The sequence below is a fragment of the Oncorhynchus tshawytscha genome, linkage group LG17 (assembly GCF_018296145.1).
Source record: "Oncorhynchus tshawytscha isolate Ot180627B linkage group LG17, Otsh_v2.0, whole genome shotgun sequence".
NCBI lineage: Eukaryota > Metazoa > Chordata > Actinopteri > Salmoniformes > Salmonidae > Oncorhynchus > Oncorhynchus tshawytscha.
In genome coordinates, this window is record NC_056445.1 from 1743799 (window position 1) to 1769254 (window position 25456).

At 44.1% G+C, this 25456-nt stretch overlaps 1 protein-coding gene and 14 non-coding genes across 15 annotated transcripts in view; 1 reads left to right on the top strand and 14 right to left on the bottom strand.

Moving 5' to 3' along the window:
* Positions 1–131: 131 nt before the first annotated feature.
* Positions 132–203, bottom strand: trnap-ugg. Its single transcript has one exon. It is a non-coding gene; the product is annotated as a tRNA-Pro (tRNA).
* Positions 204–2001: 1798 nt separating this feature from the next.
* Positions 2002–2073, bottom strand: trnap-ugg. The gene has a single exon. It is a non-coding gene; the product is annotated as a tRNA-Pro (tRNA).
* A 2743-nt stretch (positions 2074–4816) lies between these two features.
* On the bottom strand, positions 4817–4888 carry trnap-ugg. The gene has a single exon. It is a non-coding gene; the product is annotated as a tRNA-Pro (tRNA).
* Positions 4889–7632: 2744 nt separating this feature from the next.
* Positions 7633–7704, bottom strand: trnap-ugg. The gene has a single exon. It is a non-coding gene; the product is annotated as a tRNA-Pro (tRNA).
* An 860-nt stretch (positions 7705–8564) lies between these two features.
* Positions 8565–8636, bottom strand: trnap-ugg. The gene has a single exon. It is a non-coding gene; the product is annotated as a tRNA-Pro (tRNA).
* An 881-nt stretch (positions 8637–9517) lies between these two features.
* Positions 9518–9588, bottom strand: trnap-ugg. Its single transcript has one exon. It is a non-coding gene; the product is annotated as a tRNA-Pro (tRNA).
* An 862-nt stretch (positions 9589–10450) lies between these two features.
* trnap-ugg lies at positions 10451–10522 on the bottom strand. The gene has a single exon. It is a non-coding gene; the product is annotated as a tRNA-Pro (tRNA).
* Positions 10523–12332: 1810 nt separating this feature from the next.
* trnap-ugg lies at positions 12333–12404 on the bottom strand. The gene has a single exon. It is a non-coding gene; the product is annotated as a tRNA-Pro (tRNA).
* Positions 12405–14188: 1784 nt separating this feature from the next.
* Positions 14189–14260, bottom strand: trnap-ugg. The gene has a single exon. It is a non-coding gene; the product is annotated as a tRNA-Pro (tRNA).
* Positions 14261–15121: 861 nt separating this feature from the next.
* trnap-ugg lies at positions 15122–15193 on the bottom strand. Its single transcript has one exon. It is a non-coding gene; the product is annotated as a tRNA-Pro (tRNA).
* A 1814-nt stretch (positions 15194–17007) lies between these two features.
* trnap-ugg lies at positions 17008–17078 on the bottom strand. The gene has a single exon. It is a non-coding gene; the product is annotated as a tRNA-Pro (tRNA).
* An 862-nt stretch (positions 17079–17940) lies between these two features.
* Positions 17941–18012, bottom strand: trnap-ugg. Its single transcript has one exon. It is a non-coding gene; the product is annotated as a tRNA-Pro (tRNA).
* An 863-nt stretch (positions 18013–18875) lies between these two features.
* Positions 18876–18947, bottom strand: trnap-ugg. The gene has a single exon. It is a non-coding gene; the product is annotated as a tRNA-Pro (tRNA).
* Positions 18948–20888: 1941 nt separating this feature from the next.
* LOC121838636 (NLR family CARD domain-containing protein 3-like) overlaps positions 20889–25456 on the top strand; it is a 733752-nt gene continuing 729184 nt past the window's right edge. The window contains exon 1 of the mRNA XM_042299970.1: positions 20889–20907. The gene's annotated coding sequence lies outside the window, so the exon portion shown is untranslated. The remainder of the gene's footprint in view (positions 20908–25456) is intronic.
* Positions 21680–21751, bottom strand: trnap-ugg. Its single transcript has one exon. It is a non-coding gene; the product is annotated as a tRNA-Pro (tRNA).

Below are 25456 nucleotides of genomic sequence, written 5' to 3' on the forward strand. Positions count from 1 at the left end.
CAGTCCATTGCCTTAATCACTCATCCACCTGGTCCTGTGCTCCAGTGGTGGCAGTCGCCCCTCCAACCAGTCGCCCCTCCAACCAGTTGCCCAAGATCCGCCTGTCTCAGATTGTTAAAGGCTCTTTAAAAGGGTTCGTCCGGGATTTGAACCCGGGACCTCTCGCACCCAAAGTGAGAATCATACCCCTAGACCAACGAGCCATTTAATTCAAGTCATTGTTTTGCAGTCGCCTGCAATGACGGTGAGGACATGGATTGACGGGTCGATGTTGCCAGTCCACAGTGAACACCGTGAGTGTTGGTGGTATACTTGTGAGCATAGCTATCTTCCAAGCAGTTGACCAGGTTTCAGTTCAAATACTCTGTAATTCATCTGCTGAGTCTTTCAGATTCAATCTTCATTAGCTGTAACAGCAAGAAACAAATTAAGAAAGAGCTAAATGTAGATTTTAACAGTGAAAAAGTAGACATCAAAATAAATTGGATCTCATTTCATTTGATCCGATTGACGCACCGGTATGTGAATAAAAAAAACAACAACATTGGAATCTGTCAGTATTAAACTAGAAATGTCACGTATTTTGCACTGGATGCTTCTCAAGCCTACAATAACTGCTGATGTCACACCTCTGCATCTTTGGTGAAATGTGTCAGAGCGAGAGCAATATTTGTCAAAACATGACACATCCCTAAAATCTGTCTTCTCATACAAATGTCTGTAGCTTCCGGTCGGTTTGACCTACAACATAGTTTGACCATTCTATGGAAAGGGGAGACTCTCACAAACACAATGCTGTTCTCAGTTTTGCTCTACGACCCCCACAAGTGTCACCGGACTCGTCTGAAGGTAACCTATGTCCCGATAAAATGACAGATTTTTTAACCAAGGAAGAAATGAATCAATGTTGTGCGATGCTGAAGCCACTAGTGCAGAGCACAATGGATCAGCAATCCATTGCCTTAATCACTCATCCACCTGGTCCTGTGCTCCAGTGGTGGCAGTCGCCCCCAACCAACCAGTTGCCCAAGATCCGCCTGTCTCAGATTGTTAAAGGCTCTTTAAAAGCCCTCGTCCGGGATTTGAACCCGGGACCTCTCGCACCCAAAGTGAGAATCATACCCCTAGACCAACAAGCCATTTAATTTCAAGACATTGCTTTGCAGTCACCAGCAATGACGGTGAGGACATGGATTGACGGGTCGATGTTGCCAGGCCACAGTGAATCACGTGAGTGTTGGTGGTATACTTGTGAGCATAGCTATCTTCCAAGCAGTTGACCAGGTTTCAGTTCAAATACTCTGTAATTCATCTGCTGAGTCTTTCAGATTCAATCTTCATTAGCTGTAACAGCAAGAAACAAATTAAGAAAGAGCTAAATGTAGATTTTAACAATGAAAAAGTAGACATCAAAATAAATTGGATCTCATTTCATTTGATCCGATTGACGCACCGGTATGTGAATAAAAAATTAAACAACATTGGAATCTGTCAGTATTAAACTAGAAATGTCACATATTTTGCACTGGATGCTTCTCAATCCTACAATAACTGCTGATGTCACACCTCTGCATCTTTGGTGAAATGTGTCAGAGCGAGAGCAATATTTGTCAAAACATGACACATCCCTAAAATCTGTCTTCTCATACAAATGTCTGTAGCTTCCGGTCGGTTTGACCTAAAACATAGTTTGACCATTCTATGGAAAGGGGAGACTCTCACAAACACAATGCTGTTCTCAGTTTTCTCTACGACCCCCACAAGTGTCACCGGACTCGTCTGAAGGTAACCTATGTCCCGGTAAAATGACAGATTTTTTAACCAAGGAAGAAATTAATAAATGTTGTGCGATGCTGAAGCCACTAGTGCAGAGCACAATGGATCAGCAGTCCATTGCCTTAATCACTCATCCACCTGGTCCTGTGCTCCAGTGGTGGCAGTCGCCCCTCCAACCAGTTGCCCAAGATCCGCCTGTCTCAGATTGTTAAAGGCTCTTTAAAATCCCTCGTCCGGGATTTGAACCCGGGACCTCTCGCACCCAAAGCGAGAATCATACCCCTAGACCAACGAGCCATTTATTTCAAGACATTGTTTTGCAGTCGCCAGCAATGACGGTGAGGACATGGATTGACGGGTCGATGTTGCCAGGCCACAGTGAATCACGTGAGTGTTGGTGGTATACTTGTGAGCATAGCTATCTTCCAAGCAGTTGACCAGGTTTCAGTTCAAATACTCTGTAATTCATCTGCTGAGTCTTTCAGATTCAATCTTCATTAGCTGTAACAGCAAGAAACAAATTAAGAAAGAGCTAAATGTAGATTTTAACAATGAAAAAGTAGACATCAAAATCAATTGGATCTCATTTCATTTGATCCGATTGACGCACCGGTATGTGAATAAAAAATAAAAAAACATTGGAATCTGTCAGTATTAAACTAGAAATGTCACATATTTTGCACTGGATGCTTCTCAATCCTACAATAACTGTTGATGTCACACCTCTGCATCTTTGGTGAAATGTGTCAGAGCGAGAGCAATATTTGTCAAAACATGACACATCCCTAAAATCTGTCTTCTCATACAAATGTCTGTAGTTTCCGGTCGGTTTGACCTACAACATAGTTTGACCATTCTATGGAAAGGGGAGACTCTCACAAACACAATGCTGTTCTCAGTTTTGCTCTACGACCCCCACAAGTGTCACCGGACTCGTCTGAAGGTAACCTATGTCCCGATAAAATGACAGATTTTTTAACCAAGGAAGAAATGAATCAATGTTGTGCGATGCTGAAGCCACTAGTGCAGAGCACAATGGATCAGCAATCCATTGCCTTAATCACTCATCCACCTGGTCCTGTGCTCCAGTGGTGGCAGTCGCCCCTCCAACCAGTTGCCCAAGATCCGCCTGTCTCAGATTGTTAAAGGCTCTTTAAAAGCCCTCGTACAGGATTTGAACCCAGGACCTCTCGCACCCAAAGCGAGAATCATACCCCTAGACCAACAAGCCATTAATTTCAAGACATTGCTTTGCAGTCACCAGCAATGACGGTGAGGACATGGATTGACGGGTCGATGTTGCCAGGCCACAGTGAATCACGTGAGTGTTGGTGGTATACTTGTGAGCATAGCTATCTTCCAAGCAGTTGACCAGGTTTCAGTTCAAATACTCTGTAATTCATCTGCTGAGTCTTTCAGATTCAATCTTCATTAGCTGTAACAGCAAGAAACAAATTAAGAAAGAGCTAAATGTAGATTTTAACAATGAAAAAGTAGACATCAAAATCAATTGGATCTCATTTCATTTGATCCGATTGACGCACCGGTATGTGAATAAAAATTAAAAGACATTGGAATCTGTCAGTATTAAACTAGAAATGTCACATATTTTGCACTGGATGCTTCTCAATCCTACAATAACTGCTGATGTCACACCTCTGCATCTTTGGTGAAATGTGGCAGAGCGAGAGCAATATTTGTCAAAACATGACACATCCCTAAAATCTGTCTTCTCATACAAATGTCTGTAGCTTCCGGTCGGTTTGACCTAAAACATAGTTTGACCATTCTATGGAAAGGGGAGACTCTCACAAACACAATGCTGTTCTCAGTTTATCTCTACGACCCCCACAAGTGTCACCGGACTCGTCTGAAGGTAACCTATGTCCCGGTAAAATGACAGATTTTTTAACCAAGGAAGAAATTAATAAATGTTGTGCGATGCTGAAGCCACTAGTGCAGAGCACAATGGATCAGCAGTCCATTGCCTTAATCACTCATCCACCTGGTCCTGTGCTCCAGTGGTGGCAGTCGCCCCTCCAACCAGTTGCCCCTCCAACCAGTTGCCCAAGATCCGCCTGTCTCAGATTGTTAAAGGCTCTTTAAAAGGTCTCGTCCGGGATTTGAACCCAGACTTCTCGCACCCAAAGCAAGAATCATACCCCTAGACCAACGAGCCATTAATTTCAAGACATTGCTTTTCAGTCACCAGCAATGACGGTGAGGACATGGATTGACGGGTCGATGTTGCCAGGCCGCAGTGAATCACGTGAGTGTTGGTGGTATACTTGTGAGCATAGCTATCTTCCAAGCAGTTGACCAGGTTTCAGTTCAAATACTCTGTAATTCATCTGCTGAGTCTTTCAGATTCAATCTTCATTAGCTGTAACAGCAAGAAACAAATTAAGAAAGAGCTAAATGTAGATTTTAACAATGAAAAAGTAGACATCAAAATCAATTGGATCTCATTTCATTTGATCCGATTGACGCACCGGTATGTGAATAAAAAATAAAAAACATTGGAATCTGTCAGTATTAAACTAGAAATGTCACGTATTTTGCACTGGATGCTTCTCAATCCTACAATAACTGCTGATGTCACACCTCTGCATCTTTGGTGAAATGTGTCAGAGCGAGAGCAATATTTGTCAAAACATGACACATCCCTAAAATCTGTCTTCTCATACAAATGTCTGTAGCTTCCGGTCGGTTTGACCTACAACATAGTTTGACCATTCTATGGAAAGGGGAGACTCTCACAAACACAATGCTGTTCTCAGTTTTGCTCTACGACCCCCACAAGTGTCACCGGACTCGTCTGAAGGTAACCTATGTCCCGATAAAATGACAGATTTTTTAACCAAGGAAGAAATTAATCAATGTTGTGCGATGCTGAAGCCACTAGTGCAGAGCACAATGGATCAGCAGTCCATTGCCTTAATCACTCATCCACCTGGTCCTGTGCTCCAGTGGTGGCAGTCGCCCCTCCAACCAGTTGCCCAAGATCCGCCTGTCTCAGATTGTTAAAGGCTCTTTAAAATCCCTCGTCCGGGATTTGAACCCGGGACCTCTCGCACCCAAAGCGAGAATCATACCCCTAGACCAACGAGCCATTTATTTCAAGACATTGTTTTGCAGTCGCCAGCAACGACGGTGAGGACATGGATTGACGGGTCGATGTTGCCAGGCCACAGTGAATCACGTGAGTGTTGGTGGTATACTTGTGAGCATAGCTATCTTCCAAGCAGTTGACCAGGTTTCAGTTCAAATACTCTGTAATTCATCTGCTGAGTCTTTCAGATTCAATCTTCATTAGCTGTAACAGCAAGAAACAAATTAAGAAAGAGCTAAATGTAGATTTTAACAATGAAAAAGTAGACATCAAAATCAATTGGATCTCATTTCATTTGATCCGATTGACGCACCGGTATGTGAATAAAAATAAAAAACATTGGAATCTGTCAGTATTAAACTAGAAATGTCACGTATTTTGCACTGGATGCTTCTCAATCCTACAATAACTGCTGATGTCACACCTCTGCATCTTTGGTGAAATGTGTCAGAGCGAGAGCAATATTTGTCAAAACATGACACATCCCTAAAATCTGTCTTCTCATACAAATGTCTGTAGCTTCCGGTCGGTTTGACCTACAACATAGTTTGACCATTCTATGGAAAGGGGAGACTCTCACAAACACAATGCTGTTCTCAGTTTTGCTCTACGACCCCCACAAGTGTCACCGGACTCGTCTGAAGGTAACCTATGTCCCGATAAAATGACAGATTTTTTAACCAAGGAAGAAATGAATCAATGTTGTGCGATGCTGAAGCCACTAGTGCAGAGCACAATGGATCAGCAATCCATTGCCTTAATCACTCATCCACCTGGTCCTGTGCTCCAGTGGTGGCAGTCGCCCCTCCAACCAGTTGCCCAAGATCCGCCTGTCTCAGATTGTTAAAGGCTCTTTAAAAGCCCTCGTACAGGATTTGAACCCGGGACCTCTCGCACCCAAAGCAAGAATCATACCCCTAGACCAACAAGCCATTAATTTCAAGACATTGCTTTGCAGTCACCAGCAATGACGGTGAGGACATGGATTGACGGGTCGATGTTGCCAGGCCACAGTGAATCACGTGAGTGTTGGTGGTATACTTGTGAGCATAGCTATCTTCCAAGCAGTTGACCAGGTTTCAGTTCAAATACTCTGTAATTCATCTGCTGAGTCTTTCAGATTCAATCTTCATTAGCTGTAACAGCAAGAAACAAATTAAGAAAGAGCTAAATGTAGATTTTAACAATGAAAAAGTAGACATCAAAATCAATTGGATCTCATTTCATTTGATCCGATTGACGCACCGGTATGTGAATAAAAAATTAAAAGACATTGGAATCTGTCAGTATTAAACTAGAAATGTCACATATTTTGCACTGGATGCTTCTCAATCCTACAATAACTGCTGATGTCACACCTCTGCATCTTTGGTGAAATGTGGCAGAGCGAGAGCAATATTTGTCAAAACATGACACATCCCTAAAATCTGTCTTCTCATACAAATGTCTGTAGCTTCCGGTCGGTTTGACCTAAAACATAGTTTGACCATTCTATGGAAAGGGGAGACTCTCACAAACACAATGCTGTTCTCAGTTTATCTCTACGACCCCCACAAGTGTCACCGGACTCGTCTGAAAGTAACCTATGTCCCGGTAAAATGACAGATTTTTTAACCAAGGAAGAAATTAATAAATGTTGTGCGATGCTGAAGCCACTAGTGCAGAGCACAATGGATCAGCAGTCCATTGCCTTAATCACTCATCCACCTGGTCCTGTGCTCCAGTGGTGGCAGTCGCCCCTCCAACCAGTCGCCCCTCCAACCAGTTGCCCAAGATCCGCCTGTCTCAGATTGTTAAAGGCTCTTTAAAAGGGCTCGTCCGGGATTTGAACCCAGACTTCTCGCACCCAAAGCAAGAATCATACCCCTAGACCAACGAGCCATTAATTTCAAGACATTGCTTTTCAGTCACCAGCAATGACGGTGAGGACATGGATTGACGGGTCGATGTTGCCAGGCCACAGTGAATCACGTGAGTGTTGGTGGTATACTTGTGAGCATAGCTATCTTCCAAGCAGTTGACCAGGTTTCAGTTCAAATACTCTGTAATTCATCTGCTGAGTCTTTCAGATTCAATCTTCATTAGCTGTAACAGCAAGAAACAAATTAAGAAAGAGCTAAATGTAGATTTTAACAATGAAAAAGTAGACATCAAAATCAATTGGATCTCATTTCATTTGATCCGATTGACGCACCGGTATGTGAATAAAAAATAAAAAAAAACATTGGAATCTGTCAGTATTAAACTAGAAATGTCACGTATTTTGCACTGGATGCTTCTCAATCCTACAATAACTGCTGATGTCACACCTCTGCATCTTTGGTGAAATGTGTCAGAGCGAGAGCAATATTTGTCAAAACATGACACATCCCTAAAATCTGTCTTCTCATACAAATGTCTGTAGCTTCCGGTCGGTTTGACCTACAACATAGTTTGACCATTCTATGGAAAGGGGAGACTCTCACAAACACAATGCTGTTCTCAGTTTTCTCTACGACCCCCACAAGTGTCACCGGACTCGTCTGAAGGTAACCTATGTCCCGATAAAATGACAGATTTTTTAACCAAGGAAGAAATTAATCAATGTTGTGCGATGCTGAAGCCACTAGTGCAGAGCACAATGGATCAGCAGTCCATTGCCTTAATCACTCATCCACCTGGTCCTGTGCTCCAGTGGTGGCAGTCGCCCCTCCAACCAGTTGCCCAAGATCCGCCTGTCTCAGATTGTTAAAGGCTCTTTAAAATCCCTCGTCCGGGATTTGAACCCGGGACCTCTCGCACCCAAAGCGAGAATCATACCCCTAGACCAACGAGCCATTTATTTCAAGACATTGTTTTGCAGTCGCCAGCAATGACGGTGAGGACATGGATTGACGGGTCGATGTTGCCAGGCCACAGTGAATCACGTGAGTGTTGGTGGTATACTTGTGAGCATAGCTATCTTCCAAGCAGTTGACCAGGTTTCAGTTCAAATACTCTGTAATTCATCTGCTGAGTCTTTCAGATTCAATCTTCATTAGCTGTAACAGCAAGAAACAAATTAAGAAAGAGCTAAATGTAGATTTTAACAATGAAAAAGTAGACATCAAAATCAATTGGATCTCATTTCATTTGATCCGATTGACGCACCGGTATGTGAATAAAAAATTAAAAGACATTGGAATCTGTCAGTATTAAACTAGAAATGTCACATATTTTGCACTGGATGCTTCTCAATCCTACAATAACTGCTGATGTCACACCTCTGCATCTTTGGTGAAATGTGGCAGAGCGAGAGCAATATTTGTCAAAACATGACACATCCCTAAAATCTGTCTTCTCATACAAATGTCGGTAGCTTCCGATCGGTTTGACCATTCTATGGAAAGGGAGACTCTCACAAACACAATGCTTTTCTCAGTTTATCTCTACGACCCCCACAAGTGTCACCGGACTCGTCTGAAGGTAACCTATGTCCCGGTAAAATGACAGATTTTTTAACCAAGGAAGAAATTAATAAATGTTGTGCGATGCTGAAGCCACTAGTGCAGAGCACAATGGATCAGCAGTCCATTGCCTTAATCACTCATCCACCTGGTCCTGCGCTCCACTGGTGGCAGTCGCCCCTCCAACCAGTTGCCCCTCCAACCAGTTGCCCAAGATCCGCCTGTCTCAGATTGTTAAAGGCTCTTTAAAAGGGCTCGTCCGGGATTTGAACCCGGGACCTCTCGCACCCAAAGTGAGAATCATACCCCTAGACCAACGAGCCATTAATTTCAAGACATTGCTTTTCAGTCACCAGCAATGACGTTGAGGACATGGATTGACGGGTCGATGTTGCCAGTCCACAGTGAACACCGTGAGTGTTGGTGGTATACTTGTGAGCATAGCTATCTTCCAAGCAGTTGACCAGGTTTCAGTTCAAATACTCTGTAATTCATCTGCTGAGTCTTTCAGATTCAATCTTCATTAGCTGTAACAGCAAGAAACAAATTAAGAAAGAGCTAAATGTAGATTTTAACAATGAAAAAGTAGACATCAAAATCAATTGGATCTCATTTCATTTGATCCGATTGACGCACCGGTATGTGAATAAAAAATTAAAAGACATTGGAATCTGTCAGTATTAAACTAGAAATGTCACATATTTTGCACTGGATGCTTCTCAATCCTACAATAACTGCTGATGTCACACCTCTGCATCTTTGGTGAAATGTGGCAGAGCGAGAGCAATATTTGTCAAAACATGACACATCCCTAAAATCTGTCTTCTCATACAAATGTCTGTAGCTTCCGGATCGGTTTGACCTACAACATAGTTTGACCATTCTATGGAAAGGGGAGACTCTCACAAACACAATGCTGTTCTCAGTTTATCTCTACGACCCCCACAAGTGTCACCGGACTCGTCTGAAAGTAACCTATGTCCCGGTAAAATGACAGATTTTTTAACCAAGGAAGAAATTAATAAATGTTGTGCAATGCTGAAGCCACTAGTGCAGAGCACAATGGATCAGCAGTCCATTGCCTTAATCACTCATCCACCTGGTCCTGTGCTCCACAGTGGTGGCAGTCGCCCCTCCAACCAGTTGCCCCTCCAACCAGTTGCCCAAGATCCGCCTGTCTCAGATTGTTAAAGGCTCTTTAAAAGGGCTCGTCCGGGATTTGAACCCAGACCTCTCGCACCCAAAGCAAGAATCATACCCCTAGACCAACGAGCCATTAATTTCAAGACATTGCTTTTCAGTCACCAGCAATGACGGTGAGGACATGGATTGACGGGTCGATGTTGCCAGGCCACAGTGAATCACGTGAGTGTTGGTGGTATACTTGTGAGCATAGCTATCTTCCAAGCAGTTGACCAGGTTTCAGTTCAAATACTCTGTAATTCATCTGCTGAGTCTTTCAGATTCAATCTTCATTAGCTGTAACAGCAAGAAACAAATTAAGAAAGAGCTAAATGTAGATTTTAACAATGAAAAAGTAGACATCAAAATCAATTGGATCTCATTTCATTTGATCCGATTGACGCACCGGTATGTGAATAAAAAATTAAAAACATTGGAATCTGTCAGTATTAAACTAGAAATGTCACGTATTTTGCACTGGATGCTTCTCAATCCTACAATAACTGCTGATGTCACACCTCTGCATCTTTGGTGAAATGTGGCAGAGCGAGAGCAATATTTGTCAAAACATGACACATCCCTAAAATCTGTCTTCTCATACAAATGTCTGTAGCTTCCGGTCGGTTTGACCTACAACATCGGTTGACCATTCCATGGAAAGGGGAGACTCTCACAAACACAATGTCGTTCTCAGTTTTGCTCTACGACCCCCACAAGGGTCACGGGACTCGTCTGAAGGCAACCTATGTCCCGGTAAAATGACAGATTTTTTAACCAAGGAAGAAATTAATAAATGTTGTGCGATGCTGAAGCCACTAGTGCAGAGCACAATGGATTAAGCAGTCCATTGCCTTAATCACTCATCCACCTGGTCCTGCGCTCCAGCGGTGGCAGTCGCCCCTCCAACCAGTTGCCCAAGATCCGCCTGTCTCAGATTGTTAAAGGCTCTTTAAAAGGGCTCGTCCGGGATTTGAACCCGGGACCTCTCGCACCCAAAGCGAGAATCATACCCCTAGACCAACGAGCCATTTATTTCAAGACATTGTTTTGCAGTCGCCAGCAATGACGGTGAGGACATGGATTGACGGGTCGATGTTGCCAGGCCACAGTGAATCACGTGAGTGTTGGTGGTATACTTGTGAGCATAGCTATCTTCCAAGCAGTTGACCAGGTTTCAGTTGAAATACTCTGTAATTCATCTGCTGAGTCTTTCAGATTCAATCTTCATTAGCTGTAACAGCAAGAAACAAATGAAGAAAGAGCTAAATGTAGATTTAAAAAATTAAAAAGTAGACATCAAAATCAATTGGATCTCATTTCATTTGATCCGATTGACGCACCGGTATGTGAATAAAAAATAAAAAACATTGGAATCTGTCAGTATTAAACTAGAAATGTCACGTATTTTGCACTGGATGCTTCTCAATCCTACAATAACTGTTGATGTCACACCTCTGCATCTTTGGTGAAATGTGTCAGAGCGAGAGCAATATTTGTCAAAACATGACACATCCCTAAAATCTGTCTTCTCATACAAATGTCTGTAGTTTCCGGTCGGTTTGACCTACAACATAGTTTGACCATTCTATGGAAAGGGGAGACTCTCACAAACACAATGCTGTTCTCAGTTTTTCTCTACGACCCCCACAAGTGTCACCGGACTCGTCTGAAGGTAACCTATGTCCCGATAAAATGACAGATTTTTTAACCAAGGAAGAAATTAATCAATGTTGTGCGATGCTGAAGCCACTAGTGCAGAGCACAATGGATCAGCAGTCCATTGCCTTAATCACTCATCCACCTGGTCCTGTGCTCCAGTGGTGGCAGTCGCCCCTCCAACCAGTTGCCCAAGATCCGCCTGTCTCAGATTGTTAAAGGCTCTTTAAAATCCCTCGTCCGGGATTTGAACCCGGGACCTCTCGCACCCAAAGCGAGAATCATACCCCTAGACCAACAAGCCATTAATTTCAAGACATTGCTTTGCAGTCACCAGCAATGACGGTGAGGACATGGATTGACGGGTCGATGTTGCCAGGCCACAGTGAATCACGTGAGTGTTGGTGGTATACTTGTGAGCATAGCTATCTTCCAAGCAGTTGACCAGGTTTCAGTTCAAATACTCTGTAATTCATCTGCTGAGTCTTTCAGATTCAATCTTCATTAGCTGTAACAGCAAGAAACAAATTAAGAAAGAGCTAAATGTAGATTTTAACAATGAAAAAGTAGACATCAAAATCAATTGGATCTCATTTCATTTGATCCGATTGACGCACCGGTATGTGAATAAAAAATTAAAAGACATTGGAATCTGTCAGTATTAAACTAGAAATGTCACATATTTTGCACTGGATGCTTCTCAATCCTACAATAACTGCTGATGTCACACCTCTGCATCTTTGGTGAAATGTGGCAGAGCGAGAGCAATATTTGTCAAAACATGACACATCCCTAAAATCTGTCTTCTCATACAAAAGTCTGTAGCTTACGATCGGTTTGACCTACAACATAGTTTGACCATTCTATGGAAAGGGAGACTCTCACAAACACAATGCTTTTCTCAGTTTATCTCTACGACCCCCACAAGTGTCACCGGACTCGTCTGAAAGTAACCTATGTCCCGGTAAAATGACAGATTTTTTAACCAAGGAAGAAATTAATAAATGTTGTGCGATGCTGAAGCCACTAGTGCAGAGCACAATGGATCAGCAGTCCATTGCCTTAATCACTCATCCACCTGGTCCTGTGCTCCAGTGGTGGCAGTCGCCCCTCCAACCAGTCGCCCCTCCAACCAGTTGCCCAAGATCCGCCTGTCTCAGATTGTTAAAGGCTCTTTAAAAGGGCTCGTCCGGGATTTGATCCCAGGACCTCTCGCACCCAAAGCGAGAATCATACCCCTAGACCAACGAGCCATTTATTTCAAGACATTGTTTTGCAGTCGCCAGCAATGACGGTGAGGATTTGGATTGACAGGTCGATGTTGCCAGGCCACAGTGAATCACGTGAGTGTTGGTGGTATACTTGTGAGCATAGCTATCTTCCAAGCAGTTGACCAGGTTTGAGTTGAAATACTCTGTAATTCATCTGCTGAGTCTGTCAGATTCAATCTTCATTAGCTGTAACAGCAAGAAACAAATGAAGAAAGAGCTAAATGTAGATTTTAAAAATTAAAAAGTAGACATCAAAATCAATTGGATCTCATTTCATTTGATCCGATTGACGCACCGGTATGTGAATAAAAGATTTAAAAAACAATGGATCTTTCAGTATTAAACTAGAAATGTCACGTGTTTTGCACTGGATGCTTCACAATCCTACAATAACTGCTGATGTCACACCTCTGCATCTATGGTGAAATGTGGCAGAGCGAGAGCAATATTTGTCAAAACATGACACATCCCTAAAAGCTGTCTTCTCATACAAATGTCTTTAGCTTCCGATCGGTTTGACCTACAACATAGTTTGGAAAGGGGAGACTCTCACAAACACAATGCTGTTCTCAGTTTTTCTCTACGACCCCCACAAGTGTCACCGGACTCGTCTGAAGGTAACCTATGTCCCGATAAAATGACAGATTTTTTAACCAAGGAAGAAATTAATCAATGTTGTGCGATGCTGAAGCCACTAGTGCAGAGCACAATGGATCAGCAGTCCATTGCCTTAATCACTCATCCACCTGGTCCTGTGCTCCAGTGGTGGCAGTCGCCCCTCCAACCAGTTGCCCAAGATCCGCCTGTCTCAGATTGTTAAAGGCTCTTTAAAATCCCTCGTCCGGGATTTGATCCCGGGACCTCTCGCACCCAAAGCGAGAATCATACCCCTAGACCAACGAGCCATTTATTTCAAGACATTGTTTTGCAGTCGCCAGCAATGACGGTGAGGACATGGATTGACGGGTCGATGTTGCCAGGCCACAGTGAATCACGTGAGTGTTGGTGGTATACTTGTGAGCATAGCTATCTTCCAAGCAGTTGACCAGGTTTCAGTTCAAATACTCTGTAATTCATCTGCTGAGTCTTTCAGATTCAATCTTCATTAGCTGTAACAGCAAGAAACAAATTAAGAAAGAGCTAAATGTAGATTTTAACAATGAAAAAGTAGACATCAAAATCAATTGGATCTCATTTCATTTGATCCGATTGACGCACCGGTATGTGAATAAAAATTAAAAAAACATTGGAATCTGTCAGTATTAAACTAGAAATGTCACATATTTTGCACTGGATGCTTCTCAATCCTACAATAACTGCTGATGTCACACCTCTGCATCTTTGGTGAAATGTGGCAGAGCGAGAGCAATATTTGTCAAAACATGACACATCCCTAAAATCTGTCTTCTCATACAAATGTCTGTAGCTTCCGGTCGGTTTGACCTACAACATAGTTTGACCATTCTATGGAAAGGGGAGACTCTCACAAACACAATGCTGTTCTCAGTTTTCTCTACGACCCCCACAAGTGTCACCGGACTCGTCTGAAGGTAACCTATGTCCCGATAAAATGACAGATTTTTTAACCAAGGAAGAAATTAATCAATGTTGTGCGATGCTGAAGCCACTAGTGCAGAGCACAATGGATCAGCAGTCCATTGCCTTAATCACTCATCCACCTGGTCCTGTGCTCCAGTGGTGGCAGTCGCCCCTCCAACCAGTTGCCCAAGATCCGCCTGTCTCAGATTGTTAAAGGCTCTTTAAAAGGGCTCGTCCGGGATTTGAACCCGGGACCTCTCGCACCCAAAGCAAGAATCATACCCCTAGACCAACAAGCCATTAATTTCAAGACATTGCTTTGCAGTCACCAGCAATGACGGTGAGGACATGGATTGACGGGTCGATGTTGCCAGGCCACAGTGAATCACGTGAGTGTTGGTGGTATACTTGTGAGCATAGCTATCTTCCAAGCAGTTGACCAGGTTTCAGTTCAAATACTCTGTAATTCATCTGCTGAGTCTTTCAGATTCAATCTTCATTAGCTGTAACAGCAAGAAACAAATTAAGAAAGAGCTAAATGTAGATTTTAACAATGAAAAAGTAGACATCAAAATCAATTGGATCTCATTTCATTTGATCCGATTGATGCACCGGTATGTGAATAAAAAAATTAAAAACATTGGAATCTGTCAGTATTAAACTAGAAATGTCACATATTTTGCACTGGATGCTTCTCAATCCTACAATAACTGCTGATGTCACACCTCTGCATCTTTGGTGAAATGTGGCAGAGCGAGAGCAATATTTGTCAAAACATGACACATCCCTAAAATCTGTCTTCTCATACAAATGTCTGTAGCTTCCGGTCGGTTTGACCTACAACATAGTTTGACCATTCTATGGAAAGGGGAGACTCTCACAAACACAATGCTGTTCTCAGTTTATCTCTACGACCCCCACAAGTGTCACCGGACTCGTCTGAAAGTAACCTATGTCCCGATAAAATGACAGATTTTTTAACCAAGGAAGAAATTAATAAATGTTGTGCGATGCTGAAGCCACTAGTGCAGAGCACAATGGATCAGCAGTCCATTGCCTTAATCACTCATCCACCTGGTCCTGTGCTCCAGTGGAGGCAGTCGCCCCTCCAACCAGTTGCCCAAGATCCGCCTGTCTCAGATTGTTAAAGGCTCTTTAAAAGGCTCGTCCGGGATTTGAACCCAGGACCTCTCGCACCCAAAGCGAGAATCATACCCCTAGACCAACAAGCCATTTATTTCAAGATATTGTTTTGCAGTCACCAGCAATGACGGTGAGGACATGGATTGACGGGTCGATGTTGCCAGGCCACAGTGAATCACGTGATTGTTGGTGGTATACTTGTGAGCATAGCTATCTTCCAAGCAGTTGACCAGGTTTCAGTTCAAATACTCTGTAATTCATCTGCTGAGTCTTTCAGATTCAATCTTCATTAGCTGTAACAGCAAGAAACAAATTAAGAAAGAGCTAAATGTAGATTTTAACAATGAAAAAGTAGACATCAAAATCAATTGGATCTCATTTCATTTGATCCGATTGACGCACCGGTATGTGAATAAAAATTAAAAAACATTGGAATCTGTCAGTATTAAACTAGAAATGTCACATATTTTGCACTGGATGCTTCTCAATCCTACAATAACTGCTGATGTCACACCCCTGCATCTTTGGTGAAATGTGTCAGAGCGAGAGCAATATTTGTCAAAACATGACACATCCCTAAAATCTGTCTTCTCATACAAATGTCTGTAGCTTCCGGTCGGTTTGACCTACAACATAGTTTGACCATTCTATGGAAAGGGGAGACTCTCACAAACACAATGCTGTTCTCAGTTTTTCTCTACGACCCCCACAAGTGTCACCGGACTCGTCTGAAGGTAACCTATGTCCCGATAAAATGACAGATTTTTTAACCAAGGAAGAAATTAATCAATGTTGTGCGATGCTGAAGCCACTAGTGCAGAGCACAATGGATCAGCAGTCCATTGCCTTAATCACTCATCCACCTGGTCCTGTGCTCCAGTGGTGGCAGTCCAACCGCCCCTCCAACCAGTTGCCCAAGATCCGCCTGTCTCAGATTGTTAAAGGCTCTTTAAAAGGCCTCGTCGGGATTTGAACCCAGACCTCTCGCACCCAAAGCGAGAATCATACCCCTAGACCAACAAGCCATTAATTTCAAGACATTGCTTTGCAGTCACCAGCAATGACGGTGAGGACATGGATTGACGGGTCGATGTTGCCAGGCCACAGTGAATCACGTGAGTGTTGGTGGTATACTTGTGAGCATAGCTATCTTCCAAGCAGTTGACCAGGTTTCAGTTCAAATACTCTGTAATTCATCTGCTGAGTCTTTCAGATTCAATCTTCATTAGCTGTAACAGCAAGAAACAAATTAAGAAAGAGCTAAATGTAGATTTTAACAATGAAAAAGTAGACATCAAAATCAATTGGATCTCATTTCATTTGATCCGATTGACGCACCGGTATGTGAATAAAAAATTAAAAGACATTGGAATCTGTCAGTATTAAACTAGAAATGTCACATATTTTGCACTGGATGCTTCTCAATCCTACAATAACTGCTGATGTCACACCTCTGCATCTTTGGTGAAATGTGGCAGAGCGAGAGCAATATTTGTCAAAACATGACACATCCCTAAAATCTGTCTTCTCATACAAAAGTCTGTAGCTTACGATCGGTTTGACCTACAACATAGTTTGACCATTCTATGGAAAGGGGAGACTCTCACAAACACAATGCTGTTCTCAGTTTATCTCTACGACCCCCACAAGTGTCACCGGACTCGTCTGAAAGTAACCTATGTCCCGGTAAAATGACAGATTTTTTAACCAAGGAAGAAATTAATAAATGTTGTGCAATGCTGAAGCCACTAGTGCAGAGCACAATGGATCAGCAGTCCATTGCCTTAATCACTCATCCACCTGGTCCTGCGCTCCACTGGTGGCAGTCGCCCCTCCAACCAGTTGCCCCTCCAACCAGTTGCCCAAGATCCGCCTGTCTCAGATTGTTAAAGGCTCTTTAAAAGGGCTCGTCCGGGATTTGAACCCAGACCTCTCGCACCCAAAGCAAGAATCATACCCCTAGACCAACGAGCCATTAATTTCAAGACATTGCTTTTCAGTCACCAGCAATGACGTTGAGGACATGGATTGACGGGTCGATGTTGCCAGGCCGCAGTGAATCACGTGAGTGTTGGTGGTATACTTGTGAGCATAGCTATCTTCCAAGCAGTTGACCAGGTTTCAGTTCAAATACTCTGTAATTCATCTGCTGAGTCTTTCAGATTCAATCTTCATTAGCTGTAACAGCAAGAAACAAATTAAGAAAGAGCTAAATGTAGATTTTAACAATGAAAAAGTAGACATCAAAATCAATTGGATCTCATTTCATTTGATCCGATTGATGCACCGGTATGTGAATAAAAATAAAAAAAACATTGGAATCTGTCAGTATTAAACTAGAAATGTCACGTATTTTGCACTGGATGCTTCTCAATCCTACAATAACTGCTGATGTCACACCTCTGCATCTTTGGTGAAATGTGGCAGAGCGAGAGCAATATTTGTCAAAACATGACACATCCCTAAAATCTGTCTTCTCATACAAATGTCGGTAGCTTCCGATCGGTTTGACCTACAACATAGTTTGACCATTCTATGGAAAGGGGAGACTCTCACAAACACAATGCTGTTCTCAGTTTATCTCTACGACCCCCACAAGTGTCACCGGACTCGTCTGAAGGTAACCTATGTCCCGGTAAAATGACAGATTTTTTAACCAAGGAAGAAATTAATAAATGTTGTGCGATGCTGAAGCCACTAGTGCAGAGCACAATGGATCAGCAGTCCATTGCCTTAATCACTCATCCACCTGGTCCTGCGCTCCAGTGGAGGCAGTCGCCCCTCCAACCAGTTGCCCAAGATCCGCCTGTCTCAGATTGTTAAAGGCTCTTTAAAAGGGCTCGTCCGGGATTTGATCCCAGGACCTCTCGCACCCAAAGCGAGAATCATACCCCTAGACCAACGAGCCATTTATTTCAAGATATTGTTTTGCAGTCGCCAGCAATGACGGTGAGGACATGGATTGACGGGTCGATGTTGCCAGGCCACAGTGAATCACGTGATTGTTGGTGGTATACTTGTGAGCATAGCTATCTTCCAAGCAGTTGACCAGGTTTCAGTTCAAATACTCTGTAATTCATCTGCTGAGTCTTTCAGATTCAATCTTCATTAGCTGTAACAGCAAGAAACAAATTAAGAAAGAGCTAAATGTAGATTTTAACAATGAAAAAGTAGACATCAAAATCAATTGGATCTCATTTCATTTGATCCGATTGACGCACCGGTATGTGAATAAAAAAAATAAAAAACATTGGAATCTGTCAGTATTAAACTAGAAATGTCACGTATTTTGCACTGGATGCTTCTCAATCCTACAATAACTGCTGATGTCACACCTCTGCATCTTTGGTGAAATGTGGCAGAGCGAGAGCAATATTTGTCAAAACATGACACATCCCTAAAATCTGTCTTCTCATACAAAAGTCTGTAGCTTACGATCAGTTTGACCTACAACATAGTTTGACCATTCTATGGAAAGGGGAGAATCTCACAAACACAATGCTGTTCTTAGTTTATCTCTACGACCCCCACAAGTGTCACCGGACTCGTCTGAAGGTAACCTATGTCCCGGTAAAATGACAGATTTATTAACCAAGGAAGAAATTAATAAATGTTGTGCGATGCTGAAGCCACTAGTGCAGAGCACAATGGATCAGCAGTCCATTGCCTTAATCACTCATCCACCTGGTCCTGCGCTCCAGTGGAGGCAGTTGCCCCTCCAACCAGTTGCCCAAGATCCGCCTGTCTCAGATTGTTAAAGGCTCTTTAAAAGGGCTCGTCCGGGATTTGATCCCAGGACCTCTCGCACCCAAAGCGAGAATCATACCCCTAGACCAACGAGCCATTTATTTCAAGATATTGTTTTGCAGTCGCCAGCAATGACGGTGAGGACATGGATTGACGGGTCGATGTTGCCAGGCCACAGTGAATCACGTGATTGTTGGTGGTATACTTGTGAGCATAGCTATCTTCCAAGCAGTTGACCAGGTTTCAGTTCAAATACTCTGTAATTCATCTGCTGAGTCTTTCAGATTCAATCTTCATTAGCTGTAACAGCAAGAAACAAATTAAGAAAGAGCTAAATGTAGATTTTAACAATGAAAAAGTAGACATCAAAATCAATTTGATCTCATTTCATTTGATCCGATTGACGCACCGGTATGTGAATAAAAAAAAATAAAAACATTGGAATCTGTCAGTATTAAACTAGAAATGTCACATATTTTGCACTGGATGCTTCTCAATCCTACAATAACTGCTGATGTCACACCTCTGCATCTTTGGTGAAATGTGGCAGAGCGAGAGCAATATTTGTCAAAACATGACACATCCCTAAAATCTGTCTTCTCATACAAATGTCGGTAGCTTCCGATCGGTTTGACCTACAACATAGTTTGACCATTCTATGGAAAGGGGAGACTCTCACAAACACAATGCTGTTCTCAGTTTATCTCTACGACCCCCACAAGTGTCACCGGACTCGTCTGAAGGTAACCTATGTCCCGTTAAAATGACAGATTTTTTAACTAAGGAAGAAATTAATGAATGTTGTGCGATGCTGAAGCCACTAGTGCAGAGCACAATGGATCAGCAGGCCATTGCCTTAATCACTCATCCACCTGGTCCTGCGCTCCACTGGTGGCAGTCGCCCCTCCAACCAGTTGCCCAAGATCCGCCTGTCTCAGATTGTTAAAGGCTCTTTAAAAGGGCTCGTCTGGGATTTGATCCCAGGACCTATCACACCCAAAGCGAGACTCATACCCCTAGACCAACGAGCCATTTATTTCAAGACATTGTTTTGCAGTCGCCAGCAATGACGGTGAGGACATGGATTGACGGGTCGATGTTGCCAGGCCACAGTGAATCACGTGATTGTTGGTGGTATACTTGTGAGCATAGCTATCTTCCAAGCAGTTGACCAGGTTTCAGTTCAAATACTCTGTAATTCATCTGCTGAGTCTTTCAGATTCAATCTTCATTAGCTGTAACAGCAAGAAACAAATTAAGAAAGAGCTAAATGTAGATTTTAACAATGAAAAAGTAGACATCAAAATCAATTGGATCTCATTTCATTTTGGTCCGATTGACGCACCGGTATGTGAATAAAAAAAATAAAAAACATTGGAATCTGTCAGTATTAAACTAGAAATGTCACGTATTTTGCACTGGATGCTTCTCAATCCTACAATAACTGCTGATGTCACACCTCTGCATCTTTGGTGAAATGTGGCAGAGCGAGAGCAATATTTGTCAAAACATGACACATCCCTAAAATCTGTCTTCTCATACAAATGTCGGTAGCTTCCGATCGGTTTGACCTACAACATAGTTTGACCATTCTATGGAAAGGGGAGACTCTCACAAACACAATGCTGTTCTCAGTTGTTCTCTACGACCCCCACAAGTGTCACAGGACTCGTCTGAAGGTAACCTATGTCCCGTTAAAATGACAGATTTTTAACCAAGGAAGAAATTAATAAATGTTGTGCGATGCTGAAGCCACTAGTGCAGAGCACAATGGATCAGCAGTCCATTGCCTTAATCACTCATCCACCTGGTCCTGCGCTCCACTGGTGGCAGTCGCCCCTCCAACCAGTTGCCCAAGATCCGCCTGTCTCAGATTGTTAAAGGCTCTTTAAAAGGGCTTGTCCGGGATTTGATCACAGGACCTCTCACACCCAAAGCGAGACTCATACCCCTAGACCAACGAGCCATTTATTTCAAGACATTGTTTTGCAGTCGCCAGCAACGACGGTGAGGACATGGATTGACGGGTCGATGTTGCCAGGCCACAGTGAATCACGTGAGTGTTGGTGGTATACTTGTGAGCATAGCTATCTTCCAAGCAGTTGACCAGGTTTCAGTTCAAATACTCTGTAATTCATCTGCTGAGTCTTTCAGATTCATTCTTCATTAGCTGTAACAGCAAGAAACAAATTAAGAAAGAGCTAAATGTAGATTTTAACAATGAAAAAGTAGACATCAAAATCAATTGGATCTCATTTCATTTGATCCGATTGACGAACCGGTATGTGAATAAAAAATTAAAAGACATTGGAATCTGTCAGTATTAAACTAGAAATGTCACATATTTTGCACTGGATGCTTCTCAATCCTACAATAACTGCTGATGTCACACCTCTGCATCTTTGGTGAAATGTGGCAGAGCGAGAGCAATATTTGTCAAAACATGACACATCCCTAAAATCTGTCTTCTCATACAAATGTCTGTAGCTTCCGGTCGGTTTGACCTAAAACATAGTTTGACCATTCTATGGAAAGGGGAGACTCTCACAAACACAATGCTGTTCTCAGTTTATCTCTACGACCCCCACAAGTGTCACCGGACTCGTCTGAAGGTAACCTATGTCCCGGTAAAATGACAGATTTTTTAACTAAGGAAGAAATTAATAAATGTTGTGCGATGCTGAAGCCACTAGTGCAGAGCACAATGGATCAGCAGGCCATTGCCTTAATCACTCATCCACCTGGTCCTGCGCTCCACTGGTGGCAGTCGCACCTCCAACCAGTTGCCCAAGATCCGCCTGTCTCAGATTGTTAAAGGCTCTTTAAAAGGGCTCGTCCGGGATTTGATCCCAGGACCTCTCACACCCAAAGCGAGAATCATACCCCTAGACCAACGAGCCATTTATTTCAAGATATTGTTTTGCAGCCGCCAGCAATGACGGTGAGGACATGGATTGACGGGTCGATGTTGCCAGGCCACAGTGAATCACGTGATTGTTGGTGGTATACTTGTGAGCATAGCTATCTTCCAAGCAGTTGACCAGGTTTCAGTTCAAATACTCTGTAATTCATCTGCTGAGTCTTTCAGATTCATTCTTCATTAGCTGTAACAGCAAGAAACAAATTAAGAAAGAGCTAAATGTAGATTTTAACAATGAAAAAGTAGACATCAAAATCAATTGGATCTCATTTCATTTGATCCGATTGACGAACCGGTATGTGAATAAAAAATTAAAAGACATTGGAATCTGTCAGTATTAAACTAGAAATGTCACATATTTTGCACTGGATGCTTCTCAATCCTACAATAACTGCTGATGTCACACCTCTGCATCTTTGGTGAAATGTGGCAGAGCGAGAGCAATATTTGTCAAAACATGACTGGCGGATCCTGGCTGACTGGCAGATCTGGAAGAGTCTGGCTGACTGGCGGATCTGGAAGAGTCTGGTTGACTGGCAGATCTGGAAGAGTCTGGCTGACTGGCAGATCTGGAAGAGTCTGGCTGACTGGCAGATCTGGAAGAGTCTGGCTGACTGGCAGATCTGGAATAGTCTGGCTGACTGGCGGATCCTGGCTGACTGGCAGATCTGGAAGAGTCTGGCTGACTGGCGGATCTGGAAGAGTCTGGCGGATCTGGCGGATCTGGAAGAGTCTGGCGGATCTGGAAGAGTCTGGCTGACTGGCGGATCTGGAAGAGTCTGGTTGACTGGCGGATCTGGAAGAGTCTGGCTGTCTGGCTGCTCCATGCTGACTGGCGGCTCTGGCTGCTCCATGCTGACTGGCGGCGCTGGCTGCTCCATGCAGACTGGCGGTTCTGGCTGCTCCATGCAGACTGGCGGCTCTGGCTGCTCCATGCAGACTGGCGGCTCTGGCTGCTCCATGCAGACTGGCGGCTCTGGCTGCTCCATGCAGACTGGCGGCTCTGGCTGCTCCATGCAGACTGGCGGCTCTGGCTGCTCCATGCAGACTGGCGGCTCTGGCTGCTCCATGCAGACTGGCGGCTCTGGCTGCTCCATGCAGACTGGCGGCTCTGGCTGCTCCATGCAGACTGGCGGCTCTGGCTGCTCCATGCAGACTGGCGGCTCTGGCGGCTTCTTGCAGACTGGCGGCTCTGGCTGCTCCATGCAGACTGACAGCTCTGGCTGCTCCATGCAGACTGACATCTCTGGCTGCTCCATGCACACTGACAGCTCTGGCTGCGCTGAACAGGTGGGAGACTCCGGCAGCGCTGGAGAGGAGGAAGGCTCTGGCAGCGCTGGACAGGCGAGGCACACTGTAGGCCTGATGCATGGTGCTGGCACTGGTGGTACTGGGCCAAGAACACGCACAGGAAGCCTGGTGCGGGGAGCTGCTACCGGAGGGCTGGGGTGTGGAGGTGGTACTGGATAGACCGGACCGTGCAGGCGCACTGGAGCTCTTGAGCACCGAGCCTGCCCAACCTTACCCGGTTGAATGGTCCTGGTCGCCCTGCCAGTGCGGCGTGGTGGAATAGCCCGCACTGGGCAATGCAGGCGAACCGGAGACACCGTGCGCAAGTCTGGTGCCATGTAAGCCGGCCCAAGGAGACGCATTGGGGACCAGATGCGTAGAGCCGGCTTCATGGCACTTGGCTCGACGCTCACTCTAGCCCGGCCGATACGCGGAGCTGGAATGTACCGCACCGGGCTATGCACCCGCACTGGGGACAACGTGCGCTCCAAAGCATAACACGGTGCCTGCCCGGTCTCACTAGCCCCCCGGTAAGCACAGGTCTCCAACCTGGCGTAGCCATACTCCCTGTGAGCCCCCCCCAAGAAATTTTTGGGGCTGACTCTCAGGCTTCCATCCGCGTCGCCGTGCTGCCTCCTCATACCAGCCCCTCTCCGCTTTCGCCGCCTCCAGTTCTTCTTTGGGGCGGCGATATTCTCCTGGCTGAGCCCGGGTCCTCCTCCGTCTAATTCATCCTCCCATGTCCAGTACTCCTCTTTGGGCTGCTCCTGTTGCCTCTTCTCCTGCTGCACCTTGGGGCGGCTACACTCCCCTGGTTTAGCCCAGGGTCCTCTCCCGTCGAGGATTTCCTCCCATGTCCAGAATTCCTTGTTTCGTATCTCCTGCTGCCGCTGTTGCTTCTCCTGCTGCTCCTGCCTGTTGACACGCCGCTTGGTCCTGTTGTGGTTGGGTGATTCTGTAACGGTTCTCTTTAGTTGAAGGAGAGGCAGACCAAAATGCGGCGTGATGATGTTTGTTTAATGAAGAAAAAAAACTATACATGAATAAACTAACGAAAACAATAAACGTGCGACCTCAAAACAGCCCTATCTGGTGCAAACACAAAGACAGGAACAATCACCCACAAACACACAGTGAAACCCAGGCTACCTAAATATGGTTCCCAATCAGAGACAACGATAAACACCTGCCTCTGATTGAGAACCACTCCAGACAGCCATAGACTATGCTAGATACCCCCACTAAGCCACACACCCAATACCTAACAAAACCCCAAGACAAAACACACCACAATAAACCCATGTCACACCCTGGCCTGACCAAATAAATAAAGACAAACACAATATACTTCGACCAGGGCGTGACAGTCGGTGACTCTTAGCACACCATCTCACAGCCCTCTCTCAGAGACAAAATATGTAACTGGCCCTTCACAACTCTGGCCATAACCAAACTGTTTTGTTGTTAGGGACCAGGTTATCAGGTGCCTTATCACACTGTGGGGTCAGCCAATATCAGGCAGTCATCTTAGATTACAGATCCCCAATTCCTGCCACCCCCTCTGTCTTCAAGGTTTTTTATTGATTGAAAAGGGGAATTTAGAAGAAAGATGTGAGTCGGATAGTCGGAAATGGCATTGAGTAGTGAGGACAAGATGGAGGAAACAAACATAAAGTTGTTGAAGCAACAGCTGTGCTGGAATGTGAACAATATCGGTGTCAGTTCTGATAGTATGGAGCAGGAGGATGAGGGTCAAGGTCGGTAGTGGAAAGACAAAGGAAGAAGAGAGCTCATGATACAGAAAGCTTTGGATCGTCTAGTAAAGAAAGCATAAAGATGGCCAAGGTAGGAAGCAAGGGTAATGATGTGTTGGAGTGGAAAGTGGTGAGGGTTTTCATGAGACCACAGGGCCTCACTTACACCCTAACTGACTAACTAAAGCCTTAGAGAAAGAGGTAGGTGAAGTCAAATTAGCTTGGTTCATTGGAAATGGTAGATTGTTAAAATGTTGTGGTAGCCAGGCTCAGCAAGAGAAGATTCTGAAAATGGAAAAGCTTAAATGGGAAGAAGATTGAAAGCCATGTCCCTGGTAATAATGCTAAATTGAGGGGAGTCATCAATATCTATGTCCATAGATGATAAAGAAAATGTGAAGGAAGGCAGAGTGATTGAGGCCAAAATGTTGATCAGTAGGAAAGTAGGTCAAAGAAGTGAAAGCCTGTCAATGATGCTGAGGTTTGCGAAAGTTTTGACAGGAAAAGTGCAGATAGAATTTCTTAGTTTCAGTGATAGAGAATTTGTCCCATATGCACAGCAGTGTTTTAAATGACAACGAATGGGACACGTAGAGTAGCTGCTCAGTGTAAAAGAAAGAATCAAAACAAATTCTATTTGT